The sequence below is a fragment of the Echinops telfairi genome, unplaced genomic scaffold (assembly GCF_000313985.2).
Source record: "Echinops telfairi isolate 266 unplaced genomic scaffold, ASM31398v2 ScPeMD7_7410;HRSCAF=8448, whole genome shotgun sequence".
Lineage (NCBI taxonomy): Eukaryota > Metazoa > Chordata > Mammalia > Afrosoricida > Tenrecidae > Echinops > Echinops telfairi.
This window is the reverse complement of record NW_022111310.1, coordinates 12,796,180-12,804,441: the sequence shown is the minus strand read 5'-3', so window position 1 is coordinate 12,804,441 and position 8,262 is coordinate 12,796,180.

Sequence of the window (8,262 nt, the reverse complement as noted above, 5' to 3'; positions counted from 1 at the left end):
TTAGAAGTCTGCCCACCAAGGCGAGACTCTGACTCCTTTGCATCGCCTTTTGTCCCCAAGCCCACTACCGAGTCCAGTGCAGAGTGAGTGATTTGGCACCTGCCAATGAACTGGCTTGTCCCTGGTCTCTGTTCTAGATATGACAAGTGTTTTGCCCTCATTGAAGACACGGAGGCTTAGGTTAAGAATTTGTCCTTGCTCACCTGCCTGGTAAATCAAAGTCTTGGGCTAAATCAGTTTTGTAATTCCAAATGTCATGCTTCTTTGGCCTATTTCCTATCTCTCTGTATATTATTAATCAATTTTTGTTTTCAAGAAAAAATGATAATTGATCTTTCAAGTAAACACAGCCAATATCGTGTCATGTCATTACCTCAATGAATGACAATATTTTCCACAAGGGAGCCGATTAGCTTGCCTGAGGTTTCCAGAGACATAAGTATTAGATTAGAGTGACATCAAGTGGGAAAATCCAATTATTTAGACGGGCGACTTGTTATCCTCACTGCTACCTTCCAAGTCCGTCCTAGTAGGGGGTGGGGGTGGGGTGGGGGGGGTGCTGCAAAGCAGGTGGGGGCATGCTGAACCCTCCACTTTTGCAGTCCCTCTAAGGGGTACCCGGTCTCAGAGTCCAAAGGATGGTAGCTCCGCTTTGGGACTCAAAAGCAGATCCAACAGCCATCCCACACTGCTTGCCAGCTCTTGGGGACAAAGGAGGACATGAAGGCTCCCAGCCTAGGGCCCCAGAGTCTGGCTCCTGTGGTGAAGTGGTGGTTTAGAGACACACCACCAGGTGTCTGGCTTTAGTCCTCTGAAGGAGCTGCTTGTGCTTGATCACCTCCAGGTGCCCTCCGTCAGCCTCTGGTTTTGCTTGGCCCCTCTTGTGGATAAGAGGGAACTGAAGACTGGTGAGGGAGGTGGGCGGCCGGCATCAGCGATTGAACCCAGAGCTCCTGGTCCTGGTCAAGATCATTCCCTGATGGGTAAGCGTGGTTTTTAATGGCTAGGCAGCAACCCTAGGCACCTACCAAACACCTTTTATGGGCCACATCCAGTGCTGAAGCCCTAGAAATGACCGGAAGAGTACCTTCTCTTGAGCTCACACACTGCTTCTGGGCGCTTTGGTGGACAGTCACATTGGCAGAAAGATAGGGCCTTACCTCCTGAGAGTGGGGAAGGCGAGGAGGTGTATTGGAAAGATGGGAGGCAGTTGTACTAGGGGTGGAAGGAGAATCAAAGTGTCAGCTGGTGGATGGCTGTCTGTCTAGTGGTTGTGCCCCCCCCTCCCACTTTCTGATCTCATATGTGCATGACCAGGTGCACATCTAGCTCTGGGATCAAATGTTGGTGTCGTCGTGGATGGATTATCAAGTGAACCTGCAAACCCCCCCCCCTCCACTTTACAGAGTCCAGATTTGGGACACTCTAGGCTACCTCTGCTCTGGGCCTTGTGCTGGGGCTGAGGAGCTGGGGAAAAACCAGGCTCTGATCCCTAATGTCTTCCTGCCTTGTAGTTTCCCATGACCTCATTCCATGACTTAAATGGGGTTCTCATGCAGAGCTAGGGAACCTCAGGATGGCAGGAGTTTGGTGCCACCCGAGGAACTTGAGCTCTTCCCTGCGTAGCGGGGTTGCCAACGGGGGTCCACAGGCTGAAGGTGACAAGATTTGTGGCCATCCGTGTATAGTTTTTCTTTCCAGGTTGCCAACATCCTTACCACTCTGATGTCTTCTTACATTCCTATGGCTTCAATCTAACTTTCGATTGATTGGTGAGCATTCGTTACTATTGCTCATAACCCCGGAGCAGTGAGTGATACTGACCCAAACACGGAGGATAATAGAGGGCAACGTGAAGTGTCCATCATCCCACAGGAAATAAGTGCTGGCATGTGTACCCTCTTCCGCATGCCAGTCTTGAAGCTCTCTGAACCCCAGACCTGTGCCTATCCCCTCCCGCTCCAAACCTCCTCTTCCTCAGCGGCTTCTCTCAGCTCCACGAGTCTAGCTCAGTCCCTTCATTGCCTGGGCACTCTCTTCTGAAACCATCCCTATGTGGTAGGGGCAGTAGTAATTAACAATAAATTACTTCATCCTTGACAGGAACTCACTGAAGTCAACCATGGGCACAACAGGAGATAACACATCGGCAGAAAAACGCGACCGACTGTGTGTGCTTATCTCTTTTCCCTCCTAACCCAAATCAAAACCCAAACCAAAAGTCAAATGATTGCCCTCAAACCGAATGTGACTCATGAACCCAGATGGAAATGGCGGCTGTCAGTCAATTCTGACTCAGAACGACCCTCTGGGACAGAGTAGAACCGCCCTTGTGGGTTTCTGGGCTGTAAATCTTTATGTGAACAGAAAGCTTCACTTTTCTCTTACAGAGCATCTGGTGGTTTTGAACTGTCAACCCAAGGCGTAACCCACTATGCCACCAGGGCACCTTATCCTACTTATAATGACCTTATGTAGGATTTCTGAGGCTGTGTCAATCCCTAAGGGAGTAGACAGCCTCATCTTTCTCCTGAGTGACTAGTGGATTCGAACCTTGCAGTTAGCAGCCCAACGTTGACTCGTGATTGGTAGCAGAGGAAGAGAAATGCCAGCAAGGAAGCCAGCTCCAGGCGAAGGCAAGAAAGAATGTAAAACTCATAGGGTCTCAGAGAGACAGAGGTGCTGGTCTGTGACCTCTTGCAACTCTCTGAATCAAACCAGGCCTAAGTTTACCACCTTTACCCTGTACCACCAGTGGTTCTAGGTCTACAAGCCCACCAATGATCCAATCTCATTATTGAGACCCATTAGGGTTTTGTGTCCGTTACAGGGGAGACCATCCTGCCTCCGTTTTAGTTCTCAACAATGTATTCTTCAGGACTATTTGCATAAAGGATGGGGGCAGAATCAGAATGACCTCTTATGATTGAAATATTAAGACCACTACTTCATTTTTTTCTCCTAACAAAAAAAGCTATGATGCAAGACAATTTAATTCCTCATGCTGCAGCCCTTTAATACAATTCCTCACGTTGTGGTGACCCCCCAACCATAAAATTATTTTTGTTGCTACTTCATGACTATCATTTTGTTACTGTTATGAATTGGGCGACCCCTGTGAAAGGGTCGTTCGACCCCCAAAGGGGTCACGACCCGCAGGTTGAGAACCGCTGTTCTAGGGGCTGTTAGAGGACCCACTAAAACTGGAGACATAGGAAGTGTCTACTGCCTGCTCTTCTGTGCCCTTTGGGTTAGAAGTCTGCCCACCAAGGCGAGACTCTGACTCCTTTGCATCGCCTTTTGTCCCCAAGCCCACTACCGAGTCCAGTGCAGAGTGAGTGATTTGGCACCTGCCAATGAACTGGCTTGTCCCTGGTCTCTGTTCTAGATATGACAAGTGTTTTGCCCTCATTGAAGACACGGAGGCTTAGGTTAAGAATTTGTCCTTGCTCACCTGCCTGGTAAATCAAAGTCTTGGGCTAAATCAGTTTTGTAATTCCAAATGTCATGCTTCTTTGGCCTATTTCCTATCTCTCTGTATATTATTAATCAATTTTTGTTTTCAAGAAAAAATGATAATTGATCTTTCAAGTAAACACAGCCAATATCGTGTCATGTCATTACCTCAATGAATGACAATATTTTCCACAAGGGAGCCGATTAGCTTGCCTGAGGTTTCCAGAGACATAAGTATTAGATTAGAGTGACATCAAGTGGGAAAATCCAATTATTTAGACGGGCGACTTGTTATCCTCACTGCTACCCTCCAAGTCCGTCCTAGTAGTCTGGTCTCTCCCCTCTCACTCGCTGCAGTTGAGTTGATTCCACTCCTAGCGACCAATGGGACAGGGCCAAACTGCTCCTGGGGGCTCCTGAGACTGTAGCTTTTTAAAGGAGTAGAAAGCCCTAGTTCTCCCCTCTCAATATTTACTAACAAGTTTGTCCTAAGAGTTGTCCACATATGGAGTTTTTGAGAGATTACGTTGGTCTCACAAACACCACGCAGGATGTTCTATTTGATATTGTCTTGTTTTGACCCTATAGATACTTGTAGAGGTTCTTAACCAGCTTGGGCGGGTGAGCTAGCTATATGGGGAAGTGGGGGATTGCTTTGCTGGAATTGGCTCAATGGTTTGTGAGAACTGGTTGTCAAATATTTAGGAATTTTAGATGCCAGTTGTTATACTGTTGACAACTTGAAATTAGCAGGCGGGAGTATTTCCCCCTATGTTGTTGTTGTTGTTGTGTGCTGTCTAGTCAGTTCCGACTCGTAGCAACCCTATGTATGAGAGAAGGAAATGCTGCCCAGTCCTGCCAGCCTCCCAATGACTGTTATGTTTGAACCCCTTGTTGTGACCATTGTGCCATTCCATCTCATTGAAGGTTTTCCTCTCCCTTGCTGATTCTCTATCAAGCATGGGGTGGTGCCCTGTAAGTGTTGGGGTGCTAAATGGCAAGTTCAGAGGTTCAAACCCACTAGCCACTCCTTGGGACAACGATGCAGTGACCTATTCTTTAGGGGCTCAAGGGTAGTGGAAAGAGTCACAATAGTCCACATGATTCTGTTCATATAGCATTCCTGAAATGCTGACGACAGGCATGGTGCACAGAGTAGTAGTCATCTCCTTTAGAAATGGGGGTGAGTGGGGTATCGTTAAAAGAATAACATGAGGGTTTGGGACGGTTGAATGCCAGTATCATGGTTGAGATAGTATTCAATAGTTTTGAGAGCTGTTACCATTTGGAGAAAGTGGGTAAAATGTACATAGGCTCTCTCCCTCCTCTTTCTTAGAGTTGTATGCAAGCAAGTCTACTTGCATACATGCAAGTCAAAATAAAAAGCTTAATTAAAAAAGGTATTAAATGAAACAGACCTGGTTTAAAAATTTTTAAGACCCTAATTTCAGGTTATGTCTGCCACTTGGGGTAAGAGTCAGATATTAGTATTTCTTTTTTGAGTGTTCCAATGTGCAGCCAAGTTTGAGAAGCGATACCTTCGCCAACTGGAGTGTGGCCAGCACAGGAAGCAGTGGTGAGTTTATCTCTGAGACAAGCGTGTCAAACTATCTAACCTCACAGGCTCCTCATTTGAACAATAGCAATGACCTGCCACTTTCTTTCCAGAGTTATTCTGAAGATCAAAGAGAAACATGTATCTAAGTGATCAATATACATATGTACACTGTATGGGGTTGCATTGACAAAAACCTTAGGAGGGAGGGAGGTTGTATCAATGAGGGAGGAGCAACTCCTACAAGGAGTGTGGGAATGGCTGTACAAAGGGAAGCATGTAATCAACATCACTGAATTATACACGTGGAAATGATTGGATTGGAAGGTATATGATGTGTGTGTTAGTCTGGGTTGACTAGAGAAACAGATTAATAGACACTCATGTATATAAGAAAGAGCTTTATATAAAGAGTAATTGTATATTAAGAAAACATCACAGTCCAGATCAAATTCTTAAGTCCAATATTAGCCCATATGTTCGATATTAGTCCATGAATTCTTCTACAAACTCACGTAGCACATGCAGTAATGCCCAAAGCAGGAAGAACACAGGCCAGTGGGTGAAAAGTCTTGTGGAAGCATCTCAGCACTGGTGTGGATCTCCACATGGCTCCTCCAGCTCCAGGGCTCTGGCTCCATCCGTGTGTCTCCATGTTTTTCAACAGGAATGTCTCACAGAGAGAGTGGGTCTGGCCTCCAGTGAGCTATTTATCTCTATAGCACCTCCAAATGAGGTCATCAAGCTGTGACCTGATTGACAGGCTAAACTCTACCTCTTCACTCTTAATAGTCTCAAGTTGACAGCAGGTTATGTAACTACCATATTTTGCTACGTATATATTTGCTGTGTATATATTTTCAACAACCACAAAATAACTAAAATGGAGGAAAAAAGCTGAGAAAAAAACACATGCATACGGTGTGTCTTTATAAAAATATGTATAGAATCTCTTCTGCACTGTAGAAGCACCCATATTCGTAATCTTATTTGACAAAGTAATGTAGGAATTGTGATCCCGAGGCTCTTAGTAGGTGAATAATAATACTTCTGGTGTTAGGGATCTAGAGTCTGTGGAAACTAGATCCCACTGGTCATGGACTTGCCGGGTGGTTGTCAAGATCATTTAGAATAAAAGGTAACCCCTGCGCTCATTTAAAAGCGTTAGCAAGGCAAAGCAATGCAGAACAAAACCAACCCTTTTTACTGTGAATGAGATGAAGGTTCCAGAGAGATGACATCATCAGAGTCACACTCAGCAGCTCACACACATTTCACGTCAGCTCACGTATCGCAATCCTCGCAACGTCCCCTCAGGCGCCCCACTTCCTTCCCGGGTTTCCTTTCTCCATCTCTCCGATTCTTTCCCAGCCCTCTGGGCCTTTATCTTTGGATAATTACTGCCCTTTTGATCCGAAGCAATTTGATCTTAAATAGTTAGGGGTCTGGCAGGGGAGGTTGGGGGGAAATTAGGAGCTAATAACAGTGCGTACAAGAAAGAAGAAAATGTTCCAAAATTGATTGTGGCGATGATTACACAATTCTTCACCATAGGATTGAATGATTGAATTGTATGATATATGAGTTAAATGCCAATAAAACGGTTTAAAAATAGCTGACTATTTTAACCCACAGGTGAGTTCAATTCCGTAGTCTTAAGTGTGCCCCCAGTCTGTCACCAATCAGTAAGCCTGGTCTCTTTTATGATTTGGGGGGTTGTTCTACATTTTTCTCCCACTTTATCTAGGATCTTCTAATGGATCCTTTTTAGCCCTGCACTCACTTTTAAGAGGCACAAACAAACAATTAACCAAACTCCCCCAAGGGCAAATGTGGTCAAATCACGTGGGTGATGATCTTTGCCAATATAGATGAAACTAAATGTAAGAGAGAGAGCCAGAAGTTGAGCACCTGGTCCCCAAATGATTTATGCACAGCATGAAGCCAGAAGAGAGAAGCCAGTAGGGAAAAACATGATGGGACTTGTGGCATCCCATTAGCTACTACTAAATCCCACTTAATGCCCGTGTTTGCTTACGCAGGTAGTTACAAACTCATTACATAGGGAAAAAGATGGTCCTGGCAGCATACTTCCATAAAATGAAAAGCATGCCGAAGTAAAAAAGAAAAAAATGTTAGCATCTTTTAATGTACTTCTGTGGTAAATGAAATGAATTAAGTTACAGGGACATTTGTTAAAAATAACTTTGAAAAACAAAGTCAGTTTAAATGCATCAGAATATTGAAACAAATATATGTGGAAAAGCCCACAAATTTAACCTGAAAGACCAAGATCACTGATATGCTTTTTTGAATTATTAAGCTAATTACTTGATGGATTGACTCTGTGTTTCAAAGAGAGATGAAACGAGTCAAGGTCTTCGGCCGTGCAGGACGGGTTCAGAACAAAGGATCAACTTCAATGTGGGCTCTTTGGCAATGTTTTTCTAACGATCTTCTAAGGAGTTGAAGTTTTGCACCAACTAGTCCCTAACTCTGACGCGCATTTTTCTATCAGCTCCCGTCTCTGGTTGTGTGTGCTGTTTCCCAAGTGGCAACTGCAGGATTTCTAAGCCTTCAAAGAAGTTGTAGGTAGCATTTCATGGTTCTCGGCCTTATTTTCTGAAGTGGGTGACATGCAATAAGAAAAGTGATATGGAAAAACCATTTGACATTTTTAGGGAGCCGCATGGCCTTGGTCTGAGACCCTGGGAATTGGGGTTTGTGGGGAGGCCCCTCTCAGCTTATTCTCCTGACTGTATGTGCGTCTGTCTTCCTCCGTTCTTCCTGTTCCTCAGTTCCTAACTATCATGGGACACCTGGTTGTTCTCGCCTTAATTTCGTCTCCACATTTCACCTACTTTTGGCTCTCAGATTGTCAAATGCTATGCGGCTCCTTAGCAAACAGCGAGTAGTCAAGAATATATTTTAAGTATTGAAAAAATGAATTACACATAAGTTACATATTTCCTAGGGAGCCCTGATTTCGTAGTGGGTTACGCATTGGGCTGTTAACCTCAAGGTCATCCTTTCTAACCCACCAGCCGCCTCTAAGGGAGAAAGATGAGGGTTTTAATGCCCATAACTATTACAGTCTAGGAAACCCACCAGGGGCAGCTTTACTCCGTCGTACAGCATTGCTTTGAGTCGGAATGGCAGAGAGTGAGGGAGACCACTGGGAGATATCTTATCATCTGGCCCTGTGTTCTGTCCACGCAACTGGAGTCTCTACTTTCGCTACGTGCAGCTTG